General features: G+C 35.0%; 1 long non-coding RNA gene across 1 annotated transcript in view; it reads right to left on the reverse strand.

Moving 5' to 3' along the window:
• The window catches only part of LOC110740556, a 66,296-nt gene that overhangs the window by 11,184 nt on the left and 29,564 nt on the right, over nucleotides 1-25,548 (reverse strand). The window contains exon 2 of the long non-coding RNA XR_002515318.2: nucleotides 5,650-5,767. This is a non-coding gene — a long non-coding RNA (uncharacterized LOC110740556). The remainder of the gene's footprint in view (nucleotides 1-5,649; nucleotides 5,768-25,548) is intronic.

A 25,548-nucleotide genomic window follows, 5' to 3' on the forward strand; every position in this document is an offset into this window, starting at 1 on the left:
ACATCATCAGTACTGTCTGTTCAAATAATGCATGCCATAAGTTTAATGTTCACTATATAAATTACCACACTTTTAATTATCCTAAACTTTCTTTTCTCAAGGTTTGAACTATCTGTATTAATATTTGTTGCCATATAAAATCTCAACTATGAACCAGGCATTGTGCTAGATCTTTTACTTGTATGGTCTAATTTAATCATTAACACCACCTTGAAAGAAAGTTACTGTCATTCCTATATAACATTCTATATAATCCTGTATAAGAAAGCAAGGGTCTCTGAGATTAAATGTCACATAAAATGTAAAGATACTTTAGATTGCAAGTATCAGAAACACCAACAGAAAATGAAGAAAACTAAGCCTCTTGTCGTTCATCTTCAGCCTGGCTTCACTGAGCAATATAATGCTATATTAGCTCTGGAATTCACATCTTCCTTTTTTAAGCTCAGTGGGTAATTTGAAAACCTGGGTACACAAAACCCTATATAATCTTCTCTTTTCTGGCCACAATTCTGCAGAAGCAATTGTCTGCTTGTGATGAAGGAAGTATATACCATGAGGTCCTTGATTATTACCTGCCACCTTTCCTCTGATTGTTAGTTTGAATAGTAGCATTGCCATCCCACAAAGCCTCAGATTTCCAGTCCCTCAACCATCATAAATAGCAGGCCTAACCAAAATCGACTTTTTAAGAAAAAATATATTTTCTTGTCTCCCTTCTTCCAGATAGGCTAGTTGCAACGAAGCTTTTCTGTTTCCTGTAGATTCTTACTAAGTGAAAAATACAGCCAACGTATTTCAGCATTCTGATTTTTTTCTATGAAGTCCTAGATCCTCTAACCTCACTCAACTCATTGTCTAAATGCCACAACCCATCAGACAATATTCTGTTTAACTGCTTTTCTACTGTGAATAAGACTTGCCAGTCTCCCAGTCCAGTATACGGGGCACTTAGCCACTGTATACACTATTTCTACTAATTCAATTTCAAAATTTTAGAGACTATTACTCCTAACATTTCCATATTCTGACATCAAAATTATTAGCAGTACTGAATATAAAAACCAACCTCAAACTGCTTAAGTGAAAAAGAAATTTATTGATTTATATAACTGATAATACTAAATATAGAGCCTTCCTCTGGCATAGATGAACATTAGGCACAAATAACATCATTAGCACTCACTTTTACACTTCCTTCCAGCCATGTCTTCTCTGAACAGGTTTCAGTGTCAAATGGCATTGTGGCAACGGGGTTGCTGCTGCCCCACCAAATGTGGAATCTCTCAGGAAGAGCCTGGAGATGGGACACCACTTCTGCTCTAGCATTTCAAGAAAAACATCATCGCCCTTACTTGCCTTGATTATGTCTCATGCCCATGCCTGAGCCAAATGTTGGAATCTGAAGCATCATGGTGGAACAGTTAACTTTGGGCATGTGCATTTACTCTGAGCCAGAGACAGGGTACATAATTCAAGTGTGTGGGAAGACAGCAAGGGAGAGACAAAAAAACAAAGTAAAGTTGAAGTTGTTTAGTCCTTTGGGGCTAATATAGCAAAATACCATAAACTGAGTATCTTATAAATAGCATAAATGTATTTTTCACAGTTCTAGAGGCTGAGAAGTTCAAGATCAAGGCACCAGCAGACCCGGAGTCTGATGAACACCCACTTTCTCATAGATGGTGCCTTGTTGCTGTATCTTCACATGGTGGAAGAGAGGAACAAATTTATTTGAGCGTTTTTCTTTTTAAAGGCTCTAATCCCATTCATGAGGGCAGAGCCTCCCAAATGCTTCATCTCTTAATACCATCACATTAGGGATTAGGATTTAACACATGAATTTTGAAAACGTTCAGACCACAGCAAGGTCCTAGACTAAAAAGAAGAGGAAATGAGATGAAAGACTAATTAACAGAGGGCCACTACACTAAGATTGAATAGCTAGCATATAGCTAGAATAGAATTTGATCCTCCCATAAGTTTTTAAGTATACACCATACTGTATCCCTAAATCCAATATGAAAAAGTTTTTATAACTAAATCAATTATCTAATTTCCTATATCATTTATAATTTGTAGATTTTTATTTTTCCAGAGAAGCACCTTGAAACCTGTTTTCAATGTATTATGTTATATTTTGTATGTAATTTTTATTATTGACACCTTTGGGGGATCATTAACAACAATAAGATAAAATGTATTTTTAACCTATTCTTGTGCCTGTCTTCTTCAAGAAATAGAATCTTCATACTTGTTAGCACACTTTAAAGAAGAAAATTTAAAGAGGGAGCTCATGAATCTGTCATTGTGCACGCAATTCTAAAGCAAAAAAAATGTATCAAAAGAGAAAATAATCTTGATTTTGGCATAAAGTTTCCCTAATCAAACCAAAGAGGTGCATAATAAAAGGAGGGGAAAAAAAAAACCTGTTTTTTTATATTTTGAAAAGAGAGAAGAAGCGATATGAGTCAGACTACAGAATAAGCATGGACAGGAAAATTGTTCAAATGAACACTAACATGTGTCCTGGAGAACTGAGCCCTAAGGTGTACATCGACATTTCATGGTACAGCAACAAGGAGAAGGTTTTTTTTGTTTGTTTTTGTTTTTGTTTTTGTTTTACTTATGAATAGGAATGAGGAAGAATAAACTGAAAATTTGATGAACACTTAGGTTCAAACATTCCTGAAGGTAGGACTGGTGGCATATGAGAAGCTTAGGGGTCAGGTACTAGATATTATTACAATTTGAAAAGTATGAGTAACATAGCTACTTTCATCAATTTACTTAAGACTCCTTTTGAAAAACAAAAAGCCTTTAGTTGGCATCATTTCTTTTTCAGATGAGAAAATATCTTGAAATTAAACTAAACCTGAAATGATTTTGGACGCAAGTATTGTGAATAAGCAGAATTTCAGGAAAGTTGGAAACTAAAAATTGCTAAAGCATTATGAATCTGTTTAAGCTCTCTATAAAGTTCCTTGATTCGTGGTGTACAAGAATTAATTAATTAAGCTATATATGCAACCAGATGGACAACTATTCTCTAAATCTCTAAGCAGAACAAATATTTATATAATTATGTACAGTTTTCTGGGCCTCATCAAGATCCTCAATATGATAAATGACATATTTTGTTGTATTGAAAATTTCTGATTTATGATATTGTTTCTGCTTAATTGAAGCATTTCATATTTACTTATAAATATTTTAGTTTTATATGAAAGGGAATTTTCTAAACTTCATTTTAGGATTAGCTTTATAATTTATGGCACCTGAGAAACTTCATATATTTCTCTTTAATGTAGCTACATAATTGAAAATTACCTTTAGTGAATGTCATATTGATAATAAACAACATTTGATAAGAGATAACGATAAGTTACTTCAAACAGGTTGGAATCTGCTCTCACTTTATATCCTTCCTCTGACTGCCCACCCAACACTGAGCACAGAGGTACACACATGGACAGTGCTAAGTTAATTTTTGTTAGATATTCTTTAGCAATTCAAAACAAATAGAAAAACAGCACATTTCATGTCTCCAGATTTTGCCTTCATGATTTGAACTCATAATTTTCTATTCAATGTTATTTGTTCAGAGAGCAAAATTATATTGTATGGCTATATATAATGCAGCACTTGTAATCAAAATTATATATTACACTTAATTCATTCAACAAATACCTATTGAGCTTCTGTTAGGTGTCAGACAATATTTGAGAACTAGAAATATATTAGTAAAGAAAGCATGGATTTTGCACTCAGAACGTGAGGAGATAAGAGTCAAGAAATCTCTTAATACAGTATATTAGATGTTAGACCTTTTGTACATTTTTCTAATTTCTAGTTAAATTTGTCTTCTTAAAACACAGGAAGAAAAACAGTATAGATTTCAATAGATCTAAAATGGCTCTATTTAGGCTTCCATTTTTGTAAATTAGTAATTTTAGGATAGAATCTTTCTCTTAATCTAAAAATATTTCCACATATTTATTATGATGATGCCTATGGTATTGTTTTACCAAAAATATAGATTACATAACCATAATAATCGTTCCTTCATTTAACCAGTGAATATTGGTATTGTTGTATGCATTAAAATTATTTAATCTATACATCTTTCATACTGCTATTGTTACTATATGACTTTTTTGAGAACTGTGTAAACCCCAAAATTTATATATTACAGTTTCTTACAAATTTAATTGCAGAATTGGCATAAAGCACATATCATCTGTTTTGCTGCGGTTAATTCACAAAATATGAAGCAAATAGGGTATAGGGTTATTGAGAAGATCACAGAATTGTAAGTCGGAAACTCTGTATTTAAAGCTTTCCTAGACTGTTTTTTTTAACCTTTCACAGTCACTTTAAATCTCTCAACCTCATTTTCTCATCTGTATGATGGAGAATATATCTGCATTATTTGTACAAGTTATTTAGAGCATCAGTTAGAAAACATTTTTGAATGCACACACTTTATGTTATCTAAAACTCTCTGCAAATGATGACTATTATATTATTGCAGTTTTATGTTGATTTCATTAACTTATTAGGTTTAGTAACTTATTTCATTTATACAGGTCCTTTCTATGAAAAATAAAACAACCCTTTACAACATGAAGCATAAATAATAGCAATAACTTTGTAATTACTCAGAAGACTATTAAGAGGAATAAAAAATAAAAAAGGTAGGGCCGGGCGCGGTGGCTCAAGCCTGTAATCCCAGCACTTTGGGAGGCCGAGGCGGGTGGATCACGAGGTCAGGAGATCGAGACCATCCGGGCTAACATGGTGAAACCCCGTCTCTACTAAAAATACAAAAAACTAGCCGGGCGTGGTGGCGGGCGCCTGTAGTCCCAGCTACTCGGAGGCTGAGGCAGGAGAATGGCGTGAACCTGGGAGGCGGAGCTTGCAGTGAGCCGAGATCGCGCCACTGCACTCCAGCCTGGGTGACACAGCGCGAGACTCCGTCTCAAAAAAAAAAAAAAATAAATAAATAAATAAATAAATAAAAAAGGTAATATCTTAAAAAGTTATTATGTCACATTTTATATTGGAAAAAGTGTGCTCTATAGTCAAAAAAGAGGGAGAAAAAGACACATTTTTTCTGTATATTTTCCTCTAAGATAATATTGCTAATATTCTCAGGAAGGAGACAAGTCCAACATTGAGAAGCTGATGTCTTAGAACCCACTATCTTAATTCAGCTTTCTTTCTCCTGGGAGTGTTATGGGTTGTGGGAGAAATACTAGCTATTTGAACCTTCTACACATAGGCTTTTTATTCATTCATTCATTCATTCTGCAAATATTTATTGAGCATTTTCTATATGCCCACATTCTAACCAGCAAATACAAAGATTAATATAAAGTCATGGTTCCTGCCACCAAGTAGCTCACAGTCTCTCAGAAAAAAAACAGTTAATAAATGTATTATTTGTAAGATGTTTCTCTGACTACTACCTATAATTCCCTTTTAAGTAGAGGATTGTTCTAAGGACTATCAGGACGAGAGGCAATTCTATTAGGACTAGAGGCAATTCTGTTAGGACTAGAGGCAAGGTAAATGCCATTAAAAGAGCAGTAAGAGTTAATAATACACAAGCATACACATGGACAAACGTACCACTCCTAAGCCCACCTTCAGTATGGATGTATGTTCCAAAAGCAAGAAAAGGACTGTAGAGACAAAAGCTCACGTCCATGGGACTTTTAAGTCTTCTCAATGGCTTAGATCAGTTCTATAAAATATGTGATATCTGGAAGACAAAATAAAATATACAAGTATAATTAAATAATGCTGAATAAGTATTTCTCCTTCTAATAAATTTTGTGAATGTACTGGAAAAATTTTGAACACATCTTCAGAAGTATTTTGGAAACCAAATAAATCATTGAAATGCCTAAATCATCAAATCAAAGGCTATTTTCCTTAACTTCATTTTTCTGGTTTAGGTCTCAGAATTCTGATAATTTTTATCTTGGTGAATTATCCATGTTTTTGAGTCTCTAATAACTTGAATGAAGCTGTAAAGGACAGCTTGGGTAGGTGTTTGCCTGTGCTTGCAGAAAAGATTTTTGTTTGGGTATTTGTTTTGGAAGGCAGAGGTTGAACACTTCTCAGAGAACCAACAAATCAGCTGCTTAGTAATTTTAATCTTGAACTTTTGGAAATGATTCTAACCTTTTTATAACGGTTTCAGTAAAGATTTCTTACTAAGATTCTGACTAACAATACTCTTCAGTCAGGTATGTTGGACATTGCTGTGAATACTGGGAAACAACCCAAGAAGAATAAATTATAACTTTAAAATCTAAGCCAAAATACACATCCATTTAAAATACCGCTCTGTAATGTTTGGCTCATGTGAAGAAGGTGTATACTTTTAATTTACTGGAAGTATAGCTGAATAACACTTTTAGATTATTTTCTGATGAATTCTCATTTCCAGGTAAGGAATAACAAAAGTGTAGTGGTTTATCTCAGCACCTGCTTTTTCATGTACCTCTTCCAAACACCTCCTTCCACCTGCCTTTTACATCATAAACCTAGGTTCTTAGCCTGAGGCCTCTCATTCTTAATCCTTGAATTCCTGTATAATACGGTAGTCCATTGTCTTAGACTGGATTCCCTCCTGCACACTCTGACAGAATTCCATATGAAAAAAATCTGTATCTATCTATTATCTATCTATCTATCTATCTATCTATCTATCTATCTATCTATCATCTATCTATATCTCTATCTCTCTCTCTATCTGTCTACCTACTAGGGAAATGAGAAGAAAATGAGACCATGTAGCAGTGCACTAATAGTAAGTCCTATGGAAGATATCTTTGGCTCAATCCTGCAGTGGAACTCTGCAAACACCATAGATCAATCACACCTCAGAGTTGTCCTTACCAGAAGATAGAATATTAAGATCTCCTATCTGTCAGTTGTTTTTTAAGTGCTGTCTCTAGGGGACAATAATTCCCGGTCACTGATGGCTATCAGGGAGCATAGATAGTGGTGGTTCTAACATCCTAAGGATAGTCTTTAAAAATGAGACACTAACGCTAACTGGTGGGAAGAAAAACCCACTGGGAGCCTGTGTGCATGAAAATAGCCAAGGGATACTAGAGTATATGGGTGGAGTTTTTATAGAAGTAACCAAGTATTGTCAAGTATTTAAAAACACACTTTACATACCAGACAATCAGGATCAATTTCGGCATTTGTCACTAATTAACTGAGCAATATTGGACATTAGATTATATTCTCAGGTTTCTTCTGATGTTAGCCAGCATGATAGAAAGCCAACATGAGCCCATTTTAGCCAAATAAATGAAAATTTGTCTGTTCATATAGTTAAATCACCGCCTTAGCTAAGGGTAGAGTTTTGCCTTAAGGATCAGAGGAATCAAGGCTCTGATACTAACCAGTACGAACGAGCAATTCTTTTTCTCTATCATCTCCTCTTTGTGTGCCAGATTCACTTCCTTCCATATAGTAGTAGGCAATGTTGCCTCTATCAGCTCTTGATTTTAAGCCTCACAATTTCACCCACATTTGCTCATGGTTTGGTTTTAAATGGCAGTAAAGAAAGAACTTTATTTGACTAGATTTGATTTAAAAAAAAAAAAAAACCTTAACTCTTCTATAATTATTGTGGCCAGAGGAAGAGTTATTGCATTTACACAGATGTGCAACCATCTTAGAGAGATACCTGTGGCCATTAAGGTGAGGTCATGTAATATTAGAGCAGTTTGTATTTGGATAATATGGTTAGAAAGGGTAAAGCATAATTCTCCCGAAGTAAAAAGGTCAGATCGCAAAAAAAAAAAAAAGTAAACTGAGCAAAGCAAATGATACATTTCTATGTCATCTGAGCTTTAGTTTCCTAATTAATAAAACTCAGTCCAAAACATTTATTACATTCATTTAACAAAATTTTTTCAAGTATTACATATGATAATATCATCAAAATTGCTTTACAAATTATGAAGTTTAGCTTGTAAATATTAAATGCCACTTACATAGGATATTAAAACTTCTGTCAGACCCGTTCATCTACAATGTTTTTATATTACCAGTAAGTACAAAAAGGTCAACTAAGAATTAGGCAAGAACCTAGAGTCTTCTATCCTATATTTTAGTAAACAAAACTTAGGTTTAGTTTCCGTGACAAGTTTGGAGCCTTAAATCTTGGTAGCATCCAGCTTTATTTTTAAGACAGGTGAATCATTCATATGGAAACAGGAAGAAGCAGATGGTTTCTCACCATTATTTTTGTAAATGCTATTAGGCAAATTATCTTAACAGTTAGAAATATCTTTAGGGCATCAATATATCAGCTGCCACAGGGATTTCCTTGAAAACAGCAATATCCAGGAAGCATATAAACAATTTCTATCTTTTGCAAAACAAAACATAACATCACAAAAGGGAAAAAACAAATAAAGTAAGATGGCATTTGGACTATTAATTTCCATACAGCCTCAAATTACTCAAACGAAAAACCTTGCTTAATACCATCAGTCCCAAAATTTGGTTCAACAACATTCATAGACTTTACTCAAGGTTTGCTCTGACCTGGCTAGTAGTGATTATTCAATACAGAGAGAAACATTACGAGACAATTCTAAATCTTAAAGGCCTCATAGTGAAATGGAGAGGTCAAGTTCTCCTTTTCAATCTGCCGTTGTCCTCCTTATTTCTACTATGCCCTTTCCCCTGTGCTCCAGATCTTATCTCATTATGCTTGTTTTAAGGCATTAGTCTTGTAATTGGTCTTTTTGTTTCCAGTGTTCCCTTCAATCTAACACCAGTCACACTAATTTTTCTAAAACAATTTTTGTACTATATCATTTCTCTTAAGAAAAAGAAATCTATGGCTCTAAAATTTTAAAATAATAATGTTTATTTACTTACAGAAATTTAGAGCTATAGGGATGCTTAAAGTGTTTGCACTAAATTCAACTCAATTTGGGATAACTTTTACTCATGAGTCAGGCTAACACTTAATAAGCTAACAAACTGATTTTATTTAAAGTCCTGGATACTAGACAAAAATTATGTCAGCGTCTTTATGTTGTAGCATTGATTAGCAAAATTAAAATTTTGAACAATCATAGAAATGTGAATGAGAAACACAAATAAAATTTGATGTGTATGAGTAAAGATTAGAACAACTGAAGGCTGGAGGATCAGTTAGGAGGCTTAACCAACTACCTAGGCAAGAATTCATAACAGTTGAAATTTGAATGATGGCAGTGAAAATGGAAAGTAAAGTGCAGATGCAAAAGACATTATGGAAGATAAATTGACAGAACTTGATGATTGGGCCAAGTGAGAGGAATATGTGAAAACTATCTTGAGGTTTTGGCTCTGAGAGAATGGTGGTACATACTATAACCAAAACGAGAAAAAATCAAATGGAGAAGTAAATTTGTTACAGTTTCTTGAGAAGGAATGATGTGCTCTGTTTTCAAAACATTAAATATTCCTGAACTTGGCAATTGTCATTCTACATCATTCACCGTTTACCTGGTAACAGCAAGTACATTTTTCTTTGGGAAACCACTGCTCCTTCATCCTTACCTGACCCCTCCCCCAGCTATAAGGACAGATCACCAGTCTTCCAAGGAAAGCACTGCATTTCCTCAGGCCCAGTGATTAATTCAGAGCAAACATGACCCAGTTGGAGGCAATGTTACAAAATGAGATTTTGCTCAAACAGTTGGGAAGCAAAGTACTTTTTCTATTGATTCACCAGCAGTTAGTATGGTGTGGTTGGTAAAAATGAAGGCAAGCCAATAAAAGGTAATGCGAATAATGGATTGAGCCTGGTTCCTGATGACATCCTTTGAGACCCGAATTCAAGTCTCCTTCCATATTTTCAGAACATGAGACAACACATTCCCTTTGGACTTAAATAATTTGGGTAGAGATGCTTGCCTGACAACTAAAAAATCCACGACACTTGCTTTGCAAAAGAATTTACAAAAACTAAATTTCTTACTTTAAAAACTAATTAGGAAAATAGAAAAAAAAAAGAAAGAAAATAGCTTCCTAGAAAGCTACAATCTTATTATTTATGAAAAATACATATTTGCCTATTTTTAAAAAGGCAAACATCTGTTGAGATTTTTTTTTTTAATTTCTTTCTCATCTTTCCAAGTACATGTCATACTTCTGTGGGCATGTGCAGATGCTAAACTATGTCATTACATTTATTTTATATTGTAATCTTCCTCTGAATCCATAGCAAGTCTTTCTTTGACATGTGTTCTCTTACAGGCCCACAAATTACTACTGGAATGGTAATAGTATATTCCCTCTTTGGGGAGTTTTGGCATTTCCAAAGAGGGCCATGTCTTCATTTGTGTCTTGTCTTTTCCATTAGAATTCCAGGGAATGAAACCCCAGAATCAAGAGCAGGAAAATGAATGCTTGAGTAATTGGCATCATCAGTACATATGGTACACTTCATTTGATACTTTCTTTAAAAAGTGAAACCAAAGTCTACATTTTTGACAAAAATAACTGGCTGTTATTTTCAGGAGTTGATCTTTTATTTTTTTTTTTAATACTGGTATTCTTTTAACTAATTCTCTACTTTTTTGCTTAAGTAAATCATTTGCTTGAAATTTTGTGTGTGTGTGTGCATACATGTTGCATAAGGACAAAGATACCATTCTGAGAAGTGCATCATTAGGTGATTTTGTCTCTGTGAACATTATAGAGTGTACTTAAACAAACATAGATAGTGTAGTCTACTATACACCCAGGCTATACTGCATAACCTATTGTTCTTAGGCTACAAACCTGTACAGCATGTTACTGTACTGAAAACTGTAGGCAATTATAACACAATGGTAAGTATTTGTGTAGTTAAACATGTCTGGGCACGCATGGTGGCTCATGCGTGTAATCCCAGCACTTTGGGAGGCCAAGGCTGGCAAATCACAAGTTCAGGAGTTCCAGACCATCCTGGCCAACATGGTGAAACCCCGTCTCAACAGAAAATACACAAAATTAGCTGGGCCTGGTGGCAGACCCCTATAATCCCAGCTACTTGGGAGGCTGAGGCAGGAGAATCTCTTGAACCTGGGAGGCAGAGGCTGCAGTGAGCTGAGATTGCGCCATTGCACTCCAGCCTAGGCAACAGTACGAGATTCCATCTCAAAAAAAGAGTCTGTTCTTGCTTTGCTGTAAAGGAATACCTGAAGCTGAGTAATTTACAAATGATAATAATAATAATAATAATAATAATAATAATAATAGGATTAACTGACTCTTGGTTCTGCAGGCTTTCCAGGAAGCATTGTGTTGGCATTTGCTTTGGTGAGGCCTCAGGAATCTTCCAGTCGTGACAGAAGCAATGGGGAGCCAGCATGTCACATGGTGACAGCGGGAGCAACAGAGAGAGAAGACTGAACCAGATCTTGTGTGAACTAAGAGAACTAACTTACTACCAAAGGAATGGTACTAAATCGTTCTTGAGGGATCTGCCCCCGTGATCCAATCACCTCCCACCAAGCCCCACCTTCAACATTGGGAATCACATTTCAACATGATATTTGGAGGGACAAGCATTCAAACTGTATCAATATCTAAACAGAAAAAGACACAGCACAAATACAGTATTCTAATGTTATAGGATCACCATAATACATGCGGTCCATCATTGACCAAAATGTTGTTATGTAGGACACGACCATATATCCTAGAATAGATTATCAATGAAGAAAAATATGTATAAAGAAAGGCTTCTGCTTATATATACATAGCAAAAATTCATAATACTAAAATTATATATAAATATATCTTTTATGCAAAGGCAGATTTCCTTATTCATAGAATTAAATTTTGCCAATAAAAGACTGGCGATAAATATACCTTCGTTATTTCTCAGCACTATTATCTTTCTTGTCTTTTCTTCAGTGCAAAATTGCACTCAATATTTCATTATCTGGGAAGACTCAATCAATTAGGAAACAAGTATTTCTTAAGCCCTAGTTATGTTTTTCTCAGCATTACAAGGAATTCGGAGTAAGTATATAATAAAATCTCTTTATCAGAGTTCAAAATCTAGTAATAGAAAGTAAATGGCAGAATTAAGGAGGCAATGCTAAGCTGAAGGAAAGGCACTGGGTTGCTTGCTTGGCAAGTATACAAGCTGAAACAGCTGAGATAAAGACTGGCAACTTTTCAAACTTTCCCATTAACGTGGCACACTCAGGATGTGTAAAACAGAATTTCTGATCTTTCCTGTAAGGCCCCCACCCCCAACAAAATCTGCCCTTATTGCCACTTTTGCCACCTCAATTACTGGCTACTCATCATTCCTTTGCTCATACCAAAACTCTTAGGTCTGTCTTCAAGTCCATTAATTCTCTCATACGTACATTTAATCTGAAAAGAAATCCTGTTAGATCCACCTTTGAATTATCTTCAGACTGATTACTTCTCGCTCTCACCACTCTTTGGTTTTTATCACATCTCTCACGTGCTACTGAAGTCACCTCCTAACTGAGCATTATGCTTCTGTCCCGTTCCTTTACAATCTCTTCTTAAGACAGTAGCCAGAGTTATCCTTTTACAACATGCCTAGCAATGTCATTTCTCTGGTCAGCATAAGTCATAGTCTCCATGAGGGTCTACAATGCTCTACAAGTCCTGCTACCTCTCTGACCTCTCTTGCTCTTTACTGTCCCCCTTTTCACAGTGTCCTTTCTGCTGCTGCTCAAACATGTCAGTTAATAGCCCACCTTAGGAACTTTATTCTGGCTCTTCTCTTTGCCTGGAAAGCTTCCCACCTCTCTGACTGTTTTCAAGTCTTTGCTTAATTATAGTTTTTTAAAAATAAACCATGCTCTGCTGATCCATTTACAATTGCGCCCTCAGATGTTTTCAATCAATTTTTGCTGTACATTCTATTTTTCCATAGCACTTGTCACTTTCTTTATCTAATGCATTTAGCATTTAGCAATGCTAAATGATCCATTTGTTTATTCTATTTATTGACTGTCTCTGCTTGATCTAAAATATCAGCTCCATACAGGCAGAAGTCCTTGTCTGTTTTGTTCACTAACTTGTTCCCAGAACCTGGAACAGATACTCAATACATATTTTTGGAATTAAATAAGTGAATATGGCAGAATGCCTACAGAAGATAAGGCATAAATAATTTGGAGCCAAATTATCTTACTTCTCATTTAAATATATTTTTGATCATTTCACAATGCTTTATTTGGTCAATACTAAATAAAACATTGTATGTAGCAACATCATACAGTGGATAATATTATCATCTCATTTTACACATGAGGGAATTAAAATATGTAATTAATTAATTAATTAAAGTACTGAAACAAATTTCCCAAAGTCACTTAAGTGATAGGTGATAAGCTCAGAATTTGCACTCATATTACCTGAGGCCAGAGCCAAAAATTTTTAATACCCGGCTATGTGGCCTTTAGTGACTTGCTTTGCCTTTGGGTCAGTCATTTGCATTCTATGAGCTTTTTTTCTCTCACCAGTTAAGCAGGGATACTAATCCCTCTTACACATCATTGTGGTACGCAATGGAAATATTTGTAAGTGTCTGGTAAATAATAGGCAATCATTAACTGAAAATAATATTCACATCCTTCCCACATTATGCTTACAATATGAGATGTTTTACATAAGCTCAATCCTTATAGGATGTGCCTCTGCCTTTAAAAGACATCTGAGAATTAGGTTAGGGATACTATAAAGGTCTAAGAAACATGCCCATACTTTTTTAGTTTAGACTTGAGTCTAGAAAGTCAAAATTATTTCTCAAAGCACAATGTAATGCTCTAGCTGATAAAGAATGGTCCATCTTCCAGAGTGTCCCTTTTCTGCATATTTCCTTACTAAGACAGCCACGGCCACAGATCCTAGGGCAGATTCAATGACTTAGAGGGCATCTCAAGCCCTGACAGAGCCAGAAGTTCCAAGTCTCCACTTTGCCACCGATCCCCTGAATATTCTTGAACATGTCACTTCTCTGTCCATGACAGACTGTAAGTGACTTTTAGATGGCTAATCCTCTGACAGTGCTCACTCTGTGCCAGGCACTTTCTTGTGTATTAGCTCTTTTGAACATACAAATAGCTGTCAGATTATTAAAAAGAGAAACCAATGAGGGTAGGGTTCGCCAAAAATGACCTTAAGAAAGAGCTGGATCTGGCTGGGCGTGGGGGCTCATGCCTGTAATCCCAGCACTTTGGGAGGCCGAGACGGGTGGATCACGACGTCAGGAGATCGAGACCATCCTAGCTAACACGGTGAAACCCCTTCTCTACTAAAAATACATAAATTAGCCGGGCGCGGTTAGTCCCAGCTACTCAGGAGGCTGAGGCAGGAGAATGGCGTGAATCCGGGAGGCGGAGCTTGCAGTGAGCAGAGATTGTGCCACTGCACTCCAGCCTGGGCGACAGAGCGAGACTCCGTCTCAAAAAAAAAAAAAAAAAAAGAAAGAAAGAAAGAAAGTAAGAGCTGGGTCTTAAGCTAACTCCTGAAGGACAGACAATACACAATATATCTGCTTTGGATGTCTGCTTTGGATAAACAGAGAGTCAAGATAAGAGCATTCTCAAAGCAATGACAGCAGAAATCCATGATTAATAAGCACATGTTAAGTACAGGGTGTCAGGTACCTGCTAATGCTGTGAGCATTCCAGACCCACAAATAAGGCATGATCCTTACTGGAAAGCAGTTTATGAATTTCACAGTCCAGATAGAAGTACAGACAAGAAGACATTTAATAATTATGAGGGACCAACTCTAACAAATATTATAAAAGAAACTCCACAAAATACATGAAATCAGGAGAAAACATAGATTAATATTTTGTGAGACATTAGAGATTGTTTTATAGAGTAGATGATATATAAACGAGAGATAAACAAAATTTTCATTAATAGGAAAAATTTTAAGGAGACTCCAAGCAGAAATGTATGGTTGGTTCTATGAAAGAGCAAATAACTCAGAGACAGAAATGCATGTAGAATACACAGAAAAAAATGAAGAGTATGTGCAAAAATACAGTTTCAATATTATCGTAAGTCAAGTTAATTTACTCGGAAGTCTCATTTTAATTAAAAAAGTAATTGGTGAAAAAAAAAAAATCCTCCTAGCAGTTCAGGCAGCTAGTTCTACCTTACAAATGTCTTTTTTTTTTTTGTCAAATATTGTCATTGTATATATGGAAGCATCTCGAGGAGAAATCCAAGACCTTGCTGAAATTTTCTTTCTCTTCTGTCTTTCTCTAAATTGACACATCATTAGTACTTCACTTTTAAGGAAACACAGCTAGACTTATTGATTCCACAGTAAAGCAAATTTATTCTTAAAGGACTAAAGTAAATACCATGGCTTTAATCAACTAAGAAAACATACCCAACTTCCCCCCAACCGGCAAGTGCATTTGAAGCAGTGTAAGGTCTAAGTTCGAGCAGATGGATTTCAGTGCAAGTAATTACAAGCTGCAACATAATTTCCTTAAAACTACACACATACTAGACAAATACTTATTTGTGGTTATAGAGTGGGTAAAGTTACTATAAAAATAGTAGCACACCTTATAATAGTGCCACATGCCATAATTTACCTTTGCTATATCTGAAGTGTCATATCTTGTTCCAGACTTAATATTTAGTAACTAACAATTTAATGTACAAATCTCTAGCCTAAGCAACAGAATAATTAGCACAGGAGGGCCCCCCTTTTTACACACCAAAAATACATTCGACCATGCAAAATGCCTGAGGATTATATAGAAAAGGAAGGGAAGGGATCTTTAGTTATGAAAAATAAAGGGTCATTTTCAAATAACTTATGAATTAAGGAGTAAATAATATAGACTTGCAGAAGAGTAATAATAGATCATAAATGGCAATAGACTTCTCTTATTAAAGTAAATGTTATGAAAAAATCTTCAATTTGATATACACATGTCCTCTGAAAATAGAATTAAAGCCAATTATTGAAAACAATGCAGTGAAAGTCATCATACATTACATCCATTATAAGTGAATGCAACAACAAAATGTGGTCAATCAGTTGTGACTTATTCTTAAGAAAAAAATCAGCTTTGGGGCAATTTCCCATCTATTATTTCACCATTAAAAATAAACCTCTTATTAAACAACAACAATAATAAAACAGAAATTATCAACAAAAACATTTTCCTATGTTGATGTAATTTGTTGTGCTGTTGGGGTTCATTAAATGAACCAGAGTCCCCCAAATATTCAGCTATTTTTTGATAATTTCTTTAGTATATTCCAATCCATTTGGGCTATTTATTTGAACCCACTGGACACCAGTTTACCACAGGGCAAAGAATAGGGTTCAGAATTCAGTTCACTTCAAAATATTAGAGCTCATAAGACTCTCCTGGAGTAAAAGCAATTCCTGGTGGTTTATATGAAATCTATCAGTTAAGTCAGCAAAGGGAATATTTTATGAGCTTTTCCAAACTATAGCACAACCTAAAAATGTGTGGGGAGTCACAGATGAGATTCATAACTTAGATAATATAGATCAGTACACACACAATCTATTCCCATTATTTCCTTAGTTTTTATTGTTTCACATTTTATCATTCCAGTCACAAGCTAGAAAAGGAAAATGAAAAAACCCAGCTCCTATCACAAAATCTATCATCAAAGATATTATGCATGGAGAAAAAAACCACCCCAGAATGTTTTAAAACAGACCATGAGTGACACTGACACAAACCATTTCAGGAAGTTAGTAGAGTTAAAACTTCGTTGACATGAATTGAAGATGAGAATTGAGGAGACATAGCCAACAAACGTACACAAGTTCTCAGTAAGCATTACCGTAAAGCAAAGACAATGGGGTAACAGCTAGATATGGGAAGGCAGAGAATCAAGAAGGGAATTAGCCATCCTCCAAATCTGGATTGAAAAGAGATTTGACACCAATATAGATGAACCTTAAAGACATGGAAGCAACTATTTCATCAAGCTTAAGTCTAAAGTCATCTCTTTTCACTGTGAGCTAAAATATCATTTATTATAAGTTGGAGAGACTGTCAGTTAAACACAGTGGATGGAACACAGAAATATAATATCTCTTCCATATGAAAATTCACTAAAATTATTATAGAGGAATAAAAAGTTGTTAATAAAAAGGCAAATAGAATGCAAAAAAAAAAAAAAAAAAAAACAGCAGACAAGTAATTAAAGAAAAAGAACTTTATCACAGGAAACATTAGGCAGGATTCTCAGAATGATGATGAATGAAAATACAAGGACAATAGTTGTGCCTAGTTTTAGAGATCAGTCCAGGTGAAATCAGGAGAGATAGTTTCTAGAAGTGATGATAATGTAAATTAAAGAAAAGTAGATACATATAGATAAATAGATGATAGATAGATAGATAGATAGATAGATAGATAGATAGATAGATAGATAGATAGATAGATACACTGAGAGATTATGTAATGTGTTTGACCATTTGGTGATGAGTTTTATGATTCTTTTAGAGTTGGAAGAAAATTACCAGTTAGTAACAAAGACACTTAAGCAAATACAATAATGAAGGAATTACTAATTCTAGGAAAACTAAAAGCTACTTAAAGAAAAAATGTCACTATTGTTCATCATCTGGTTTAGTTTTCATAATATTTACATACAGTTACATAAACACTGAATACTTATTTCAGCACAAAATTGATACATTATATTGGGAGTATAGTGGAGGGGAAGTGTGTGTGTGTGTGTGTGTGTGTGTGAGCATGCATGCACCCATGTATTACAGAGAGAGAGAGAAAGCGTGTTTTAAAAACATCATCAGATTGTACTGGAGAGCTAACTACTCATCTTTACAATAGGAAATCTGTAGATGTCACCAATTTAAGTATTAAGAAATAGCAGCAAAATATATTTATTTAGAATCAGTAGATGGAGACTAGTTTCTAGCTAAAAGTTAAAAGCAGTTTTTGTGGATTGCAACTTGGGGTTGGGCAGTGGCCAGGGCAACGTGCTCTGATTTTCATTACAATATTTTAGCTACAATTTGACTTATTAAACCATGTAAGTACATTAACTGAACCAATAATGTAATTTTAAAAAGAGTGAAGAAGTGGTTTCAAAGCTTTTGAGAAGAATAGTTGGGGTTTTAAAGAGTTTTTAAGGATGAGAAGAAAAAAGAAAGTACCTACAAAATGGAAAAAATACTACTCTGTTAGTTCTTAAAAATGGTCTCAATGTGTATTTCCTACCATATTGACCATAGCTTCAAAGAGGGTTCCTTAATATCCAAACAAGCATACCTTGTAACAAAACCTTCACGTTCAGCACATGTATCCCAGAATTTAAAGTAAAATTTTAAAAATCCAAACAAATAAACCATTTACTCTGCCCAAAGTTGCCCTCAGTTACTAGCATAAAATCATTCCTTCTCCATCTCCACCTGTCAAATTTCTGACAATCACTCAAATCCTATCTTAATGCCACTTCATTTTTCCCCAACTTCAACCATTTAGAATAATTTACTATTGTGATGTTCACTGAACGTTTCCCTCCCTTACTACATTTACTTAACCTCATTTTACATTCTCTTGCAAATTCAAATCATTCTAAGTTGCTTAAATCATTAGTCTGTTACTCATTTTGCATTGCTTGCATTAACTGACCATTTGAATACATATAAGTCACTTCGTGACTGTGTTAAATAAAATTGGAATTTGAAATGCAATCCTCCTCTGTTTCTAAAGAAGTACCATGACCTTGCCCTCATTTTTATTATTGCTAGCTTTAATTATTTAGACTACTCTAATACTACTGCTGTGGATGACTACTACAGGTAACTTGGTTAAGAAACAAAATAAAATTGAGGATCTAAGTGTTTACATTTGGATATTTAATCTTAAAATTCTTTTCATCAGAGATTTGGAGGAAATTAACATTTTATTTTGTTTTGAAATTGCATGTATAAATGACAATGGCGCACAATAGCCATGAGTTTGACCACAAATCACCAATTATAGGTTATTTTTGGTTATAATTTTTTTTTGAAAAACAATAAAAAGCAGACTGTAGTAATTGTTAAAATTAAGAATGCTGTCTATGGAAATAATAATAAAAGTAACTTAAAATAAAATAATTATCTGTTTTAACACCTGTAATCCCAGCCCTTTGGGAGGCCGAGGCGCGTGGATCACGAGATCAGGAGATCGAGACCATCCTGGATAACATGGTGAAACCCTGTCTCTACTAAAAATACAAAAATTAGCCGGGCATGGTGGTGGATGCCTGTAGTCCCAGCTACTCGTGAGGCTGAAGCAGGAGAATTGGTTGAACCCAGGAGGCAGAGGTTGCAGTGAGCAGAGATAGCGCCACTGCACTTCAGCCTGGGAAACAGAGTGAGACTCTGTCTCGAAAAAATATTAATAATAATAATTATTATTTGTTTTAATCATCAATGACAATAATTTCTTCTTAATTAATTATTAGATATATTAATTTCTATTACTTAAAGTGATCAATTTGAGTTATAATGCCATATCAGAAAAAAAGATAATTAATTATTGGGCACTTAGAATATTCCAAGTTACATCTAAGGTGTTTATATTAATTTTCTTACGTAATTCTTACAGAAACAATAGCAACAGATAGACATTAATAGTATACACATAGCACTAACTATATGCTAAACCCTCATCTAAGAGTTTTTTACACATACTAAGACACCAAGCATCACAACAACTCTGTGAATTGGGAACTATTATTATTTTCATTTTGCAGTTGAAGAAATTATAGCATGGACAGGAAATAATTTCCCTATGGTCATATAGTTGAAAAGTTCAATACCAAACTTGAAATCCAGAATCTATGCATTAACTGCTATATTTAATAAGTGTTCTTAGTAGTGTTATAATCTTTATTCTTTCTGAGTTTTAAAAAATATTTTACTGAAATATAACATTATACAGAAAAGGGTACAAATCATAAATACACTGCCTGATATAATTAAGAAAGACATGAAAAGATAGGAAATACAGGAAAACAAAAGATAATATTTGATATTTTAAGTCTGTGTTTTTATCTACAATAATTTGTATGATTTACCCTATGTTTACACATTTCTCTATCATCAGAAGCTTTAAGAAACTTAAATCCAGGCCGGGCGCGGTGGCTCAAGCCTGTAATCCCAGCACTTTGGGAGGCCGAGACGGGCGGATCACGAGTTCAGGAGATCGAGACCATCCTGGCTAACACGGTGAAACCCCGTCTCTACTTTAAAAATACAAAAAACTAGCCGGGCGCGGTGGCGGGCGCCTGTAGTCTCAGCTACTCGGGAGGCTGAGGCAGGAGAATGGCGTGAACCTGGGAGGCGGAGCTTGCGGGGAGCGGAGCCGGCCCCGCCCCCCCCCCCCGGGGGAAAAAGGGAAACCCCCCCCAAAAAAAAAAAAAAAAAAGAAACTTAAATCCAACGCTCCTTTGTTCAGCCTTATATATAAATTAGAAGGCAATATATTCCCAAACACAGACTTGTTTTTTCTTCAACTAGCATTCTTACATTTAGATAAAGTATACTTTTATAAGTATAATCCCACAATTCCTTTTTTAAAGTAATCTGTGATTTTTTAACTAAATATTATCTGTTATGCACTACATGTTTTGCTGTGCAAGTAGGCAGTTGCCATGTGGAACTTCAATGGATTCTTTTTGATGCCCCAAAATAAATCAAATTATACAGCAAGCAGGGATATCACTAAAGTCTATGTAAATAAAGATATAAAAAATTAAATGTAACCTGTCATTTTCCTTGTGACTATTGAAAGTAAAACCATTCATGTTGTTCCAAATAAAACTCCTGAGGGTCACAGTTTTTTCTGAGAGGTGGTAACTAAGAATGAACACTTTTTAGCAGGGAGAGAAAAGGCCTTTTGAAGACCTGATCAGGACTATTCCCCATGATTCCTCTTTGCTTTACCATGTCCCAGACCTGCTCAGAAAGATTACAGAACTTTCTTTCATCAATCCATTCACCACTGAGAGTAACTTCAAAGTGAATTGTCACAATAGTGTGCAGTAGTCTGTAAATATATAAAGCATAATATGGAAGCTGCTCAGTGTGTGGCTTAAATAAGTTTTCAAACACAGAAGGTCAAAGACATAGTACCTCAAAGAGTTTTTGTTCTGTATTTTTTTACTAATCATAACATGATCTCTCAGAAAACCAGTTTTCAGTATTTTGGGGCCTTCCTTCTATAAATTTATCCTCATCTCCTGCAATTTCCAATCTGCCACCAATGTTTCTAGTAAATTCATTCTTCATCATCTCAATTTAGGATTTTTGCAATAATATCTCAGTGAGTCTTTCTGCCTCAAAATTTTCTTCTCCTTGTTTCATTCTGTACAATACTGATAAACCAATCTTCCGAAATCTACAATGTCCTTGCTCAAAACACTTCAGTTGTTCCCTAATGTCCACAATGAACATTTTGAATACAATTTGAATACATCCATATTCTTTATCCTGAGAAGAGAAATTTGCCTGCTCACCTAAAACAATCCTCCATTCTAGTCAAACTGGTCAATATGCCATTCTCTGTTCCCCTTCACCCCATACCCGCAAAATCTGCAAACTTGGATAATCTATCAAATGATTTAAATAACATTAATTCTTTCAAGACTACTTCAAGTGTCAATTCTTACTGAACTTTTCTAAGAATGCCAGACATCAAAAATATTTTTATCCTCTGACTTGTTGAAGGTTATTCCTTCTATTGCCCACTTACGTGGCACCTAACAAATTGTTACTTTATACTGTCAATTTTATTTTTTATTTATGTTTTGTATATCTAAATAAATTAAACATTCTTTCACAGAGTGGTCTATGTCTTACATGTTGTTATATCCCCAGCACACATCCCCAGAATTGAATTGCTAAATGATAATTTAATAATATTAATGATTATAATTGGTTTTCATTTAGTCTGTTTCTCATACTTATAAAGGTGTTTAAGCCAAAGATGAAAATGGTCTATTAGGAATGTTTTACAGTGAACCCATCATTATGTAGAAGATTGACTAGATGACATCTAACATCCATATTTCATCTAATAACCCATAATATTTCAAAATAATAAATCTAAGCTTCATACATGCTATATAACTTATCTTGTGCAATTTATTCAGTTAAAAAATGTGGGCAAAGGATATGAACAGACACTTCTCAAAAGAAGACATTTACGCAGCCAACAAATGTATGAAAAAGAGCTCATCATCACTGGTCATTACAGAAATGCAAATCAAAGCCACAATGAGATACCCTCTCACACCAGTTAGAATGATAATCATTAAAAAAATCAGGAAACACCAGATGCTAGAGAGGATGTGGAGAAATAGGGACATTTTTTCACGGTTAATGGGAGTATAAATTAGTTCAACCATTGTGGAAGACAGTGTAGTGATTCCTTAAGGATCCAGAACCAGAAATACCATTTGATCCAGCAATCCCATTACTGGGTATATACCCAAAAGGTTATAAATCATTCTACTATAAAGATACATGCACATGTATGTTTATTGCAGCACTATTCACAATAGCATAGATTTGGAAGCAACCCAAATGCCCATCAATGATAGACTGGATAAAGAAAATGTGGCACATATACATCATGGAATACTATGCAGCCTTAAAAAAGGATGAGTTCATGTCCTCTGCAGGGACGGGGATGAAACTGGAATCCATCATTCCCAGCAAACTAACACAGGAACAGAAAAGCAAACACTGCATGTTCTCACTCAAAAGTGGGAGTTGAACAATGAGAACACATGGACACAGGGAGGGGAACATCATACACTGGGGTCTGTTGTGGGTAGGGGAGGGATAGCATTAGGAGAAATACCTAATGTAGATGACAGGTTGATGTGTGCAGCAAACCACCATGGCATGTGTATACCTGTATGACAAACCTGCATGTTCTGCACATGTATCCCAGAACTTAAAGTATAATAATAATAAAAAAAAAAAAGAAAAGTTAAGCCACTTCTATGAGTAAGCACAATAGAAAGAAGTATAAGTCAAAATCTCCAAGGAACCTGTAGTCTTATTGGAGACACAAGCTGTACACGCAAAAAAAAAAATTCTTAATTAACGACAGAAATGATATGGTAAGAAGTTTAACATGATGATGAAACAAAAAGACGCTTAGCTATTCCTTGAAATTTTCTAATTCACTGAACATTGTATCTTCATGGAAATCATATTCCTGTCTGTGATTTTTTTTTTTAAATTTTCATGACCAGTATCTAACAATCTGTGAGCTTCCTTGAATAAATATTTCCATAACAATGAGATTTCTAACATTTACCATTATATTTCCTACTGGAACCATCATATCTCGATATCTTAAACACTGTACTAATATAATTATTTGTTAACCTAAAATCTTGCAGTTTTCTCTTATTCTTAAGATAAAACAAAACATTTTCAGTAGTCTTATCACTTCAAATTTTGCAATTTTAACTCTATTGATGAATTATTACTGTTCAAATAATGGAAATTAATCTTTATGTCACTTGATTAATATATAAAATATTATATGAGCCCAGTTGAATGAGATCATGTATTTTATAGCAACAAGGATGAAGCTGAAGGCCATTATCTTAAGTGAACTAATGCAGGAATAGAAAAACAAATACTACATATTCTCACTTATAAATGGGAGCTAAACATTGAGTACATGTGTATTTGAAGGTGGAGCTAGGAGAGAGAGAGGATAGAAAAACCACCTGTCACGTACTGTGTTTATTGCCTGGGTGACAAAATAATCTGTACACCAAACTCCTATGACATGCGATGTACCTGTATAACAAACCTGCACATGTACCCCTGAACTTAAAACAAAAGCAGACAAAACTGTATCCTAGTAACATAGTTTTTTAAAAAAGGGGGTCGCAGGTTTTTTATTTGGTGATAATATTTCAAATGTCTTTCCTTCCATGCAGCCTAAAATGACTACTTCTTAGTGTACTTACATTCATATTTAGATAATTCTTAAAAATGCAACCTAATGTTGAGATCAACTGCCATCGTTGATGATAGGTAACTTATCGGGAGAACCCGCTGCCGATGTTTAACGTGGGTTCTTTTCTATTTCTTAAGTGACTCAGCTTGGTTGAGAAATAAAGGGAAAGAGCACGAGAGAGAGAAGTTTAAAGCTGGGTGTCCGTGGGAGACATCACATGTCGGCAGGATCCGTGATGTACCCTAGTGGTAAAACCAGCAAGTATTTATTAGTGATTTTCGAAAGGGGAGGGAGTGCAGGAATAGGGTGTGGGTCACAGAGATCACAAACTTCACAAGGTAATAAAATATCACAAAGCAAATGGAGGCAGGGCGAGATCACAGGACCACCTGATGAGGTGAAATTAAAATTGCTAATGAAGTTTGGGGGCAGGCATTGTCATTGATAACATCTTATCAGGAAAGAGCGTTTGAGAGCAGATAACCTGTCTGACTACAATTTATTAGGCAGAAAATTTCCTCCTCCTAATAAGCCTGGGAGCTATGGGAGACGGGGCTTATTTCCTCCCTTCCGCTTAGACCATAAAAGAGTGGACACCTTAGAAAGGGGCCTTCTATAGGCCTACCTTCAGGGCGCATTCTCTTTCTCAGGGATGTTCCTTGCTGAGAAAAAGAATTCAGCGATATTTCTCCTATTTGCTTATGAAAGAGGAGAAATATAGCTCTGTTCGGTCCGGATCACCAGGGGCCAGTTCAAAGTTACCTCTCTTGTTCCCTGAACATCGCTGTTATCTTGTTCTTTTTTAAGATACCCGGATTTCATATTGTTCAAACACACATACTCTACAAACAATTTGTGCAGTTGATACAATCACAGGGTCCTGAGGCGACATTCATCCTCCTCAGTTTACAAAGAAGATGACGGGATTAAGAGATTAAAGACAGGCATAGGAAATCACAAGGATATTCACTGAGGAAGTAATAAGTGTCCATGAAATCTTCAGAATTTATGTTCAGAGATTACAGTAAAGACAAGCGTAAGAAATTATACAAGTATTAATTTGGGGAACTAACAAATGTCCATGAAATCTTCACAATTTATGTTCTTCTGCGGAGGCTTCAGCGGGTCCCTCCGTTCGGGGTCCCTGACTTCTCGCAACAGTAACAGATTATGAATGTTTCATTTTATTTTTGTTTTGTTTGTATGATTCGGTAAGCATGGATTTGAAATATGAAATAAATTCATTTCCTTCAAAAGTAAAAGCTACATTAAAAATATATGTTCTCAAGCTAATCTAGAGAAAAGATTTAATTCCCATTTTGGAAAACAAAAACTGAAGCACAAAAAGAGGGGAAGCACATTTATGTTAATGTCTATCTTTTCAATACTTAGGAGCTGGTGAATAAATATTTATGAAATGAAGCAAAAGGGAAACAAGCAAAAAAAAAAAACCCTAAAGATAAAAAAGGAATGGAAAGGAAAAACAAGAGGAAGAAAAGAAAGGAGAAAG

The sequence above is a fragment of the Papio anubis genome, chromosome 1 (assembly GCF_008728515.1).
Source record: "Papio anubis isolate 15944 chromosome 1, Panubis1.0, whole genome shotgun sequence".
In the NCBI taxonomy this organism is placed as follows: Eukaryota; Metazoa; Chordata; class Mammalia; order Primates; family Cercopithecidae; genus Papio; species Papio anubis.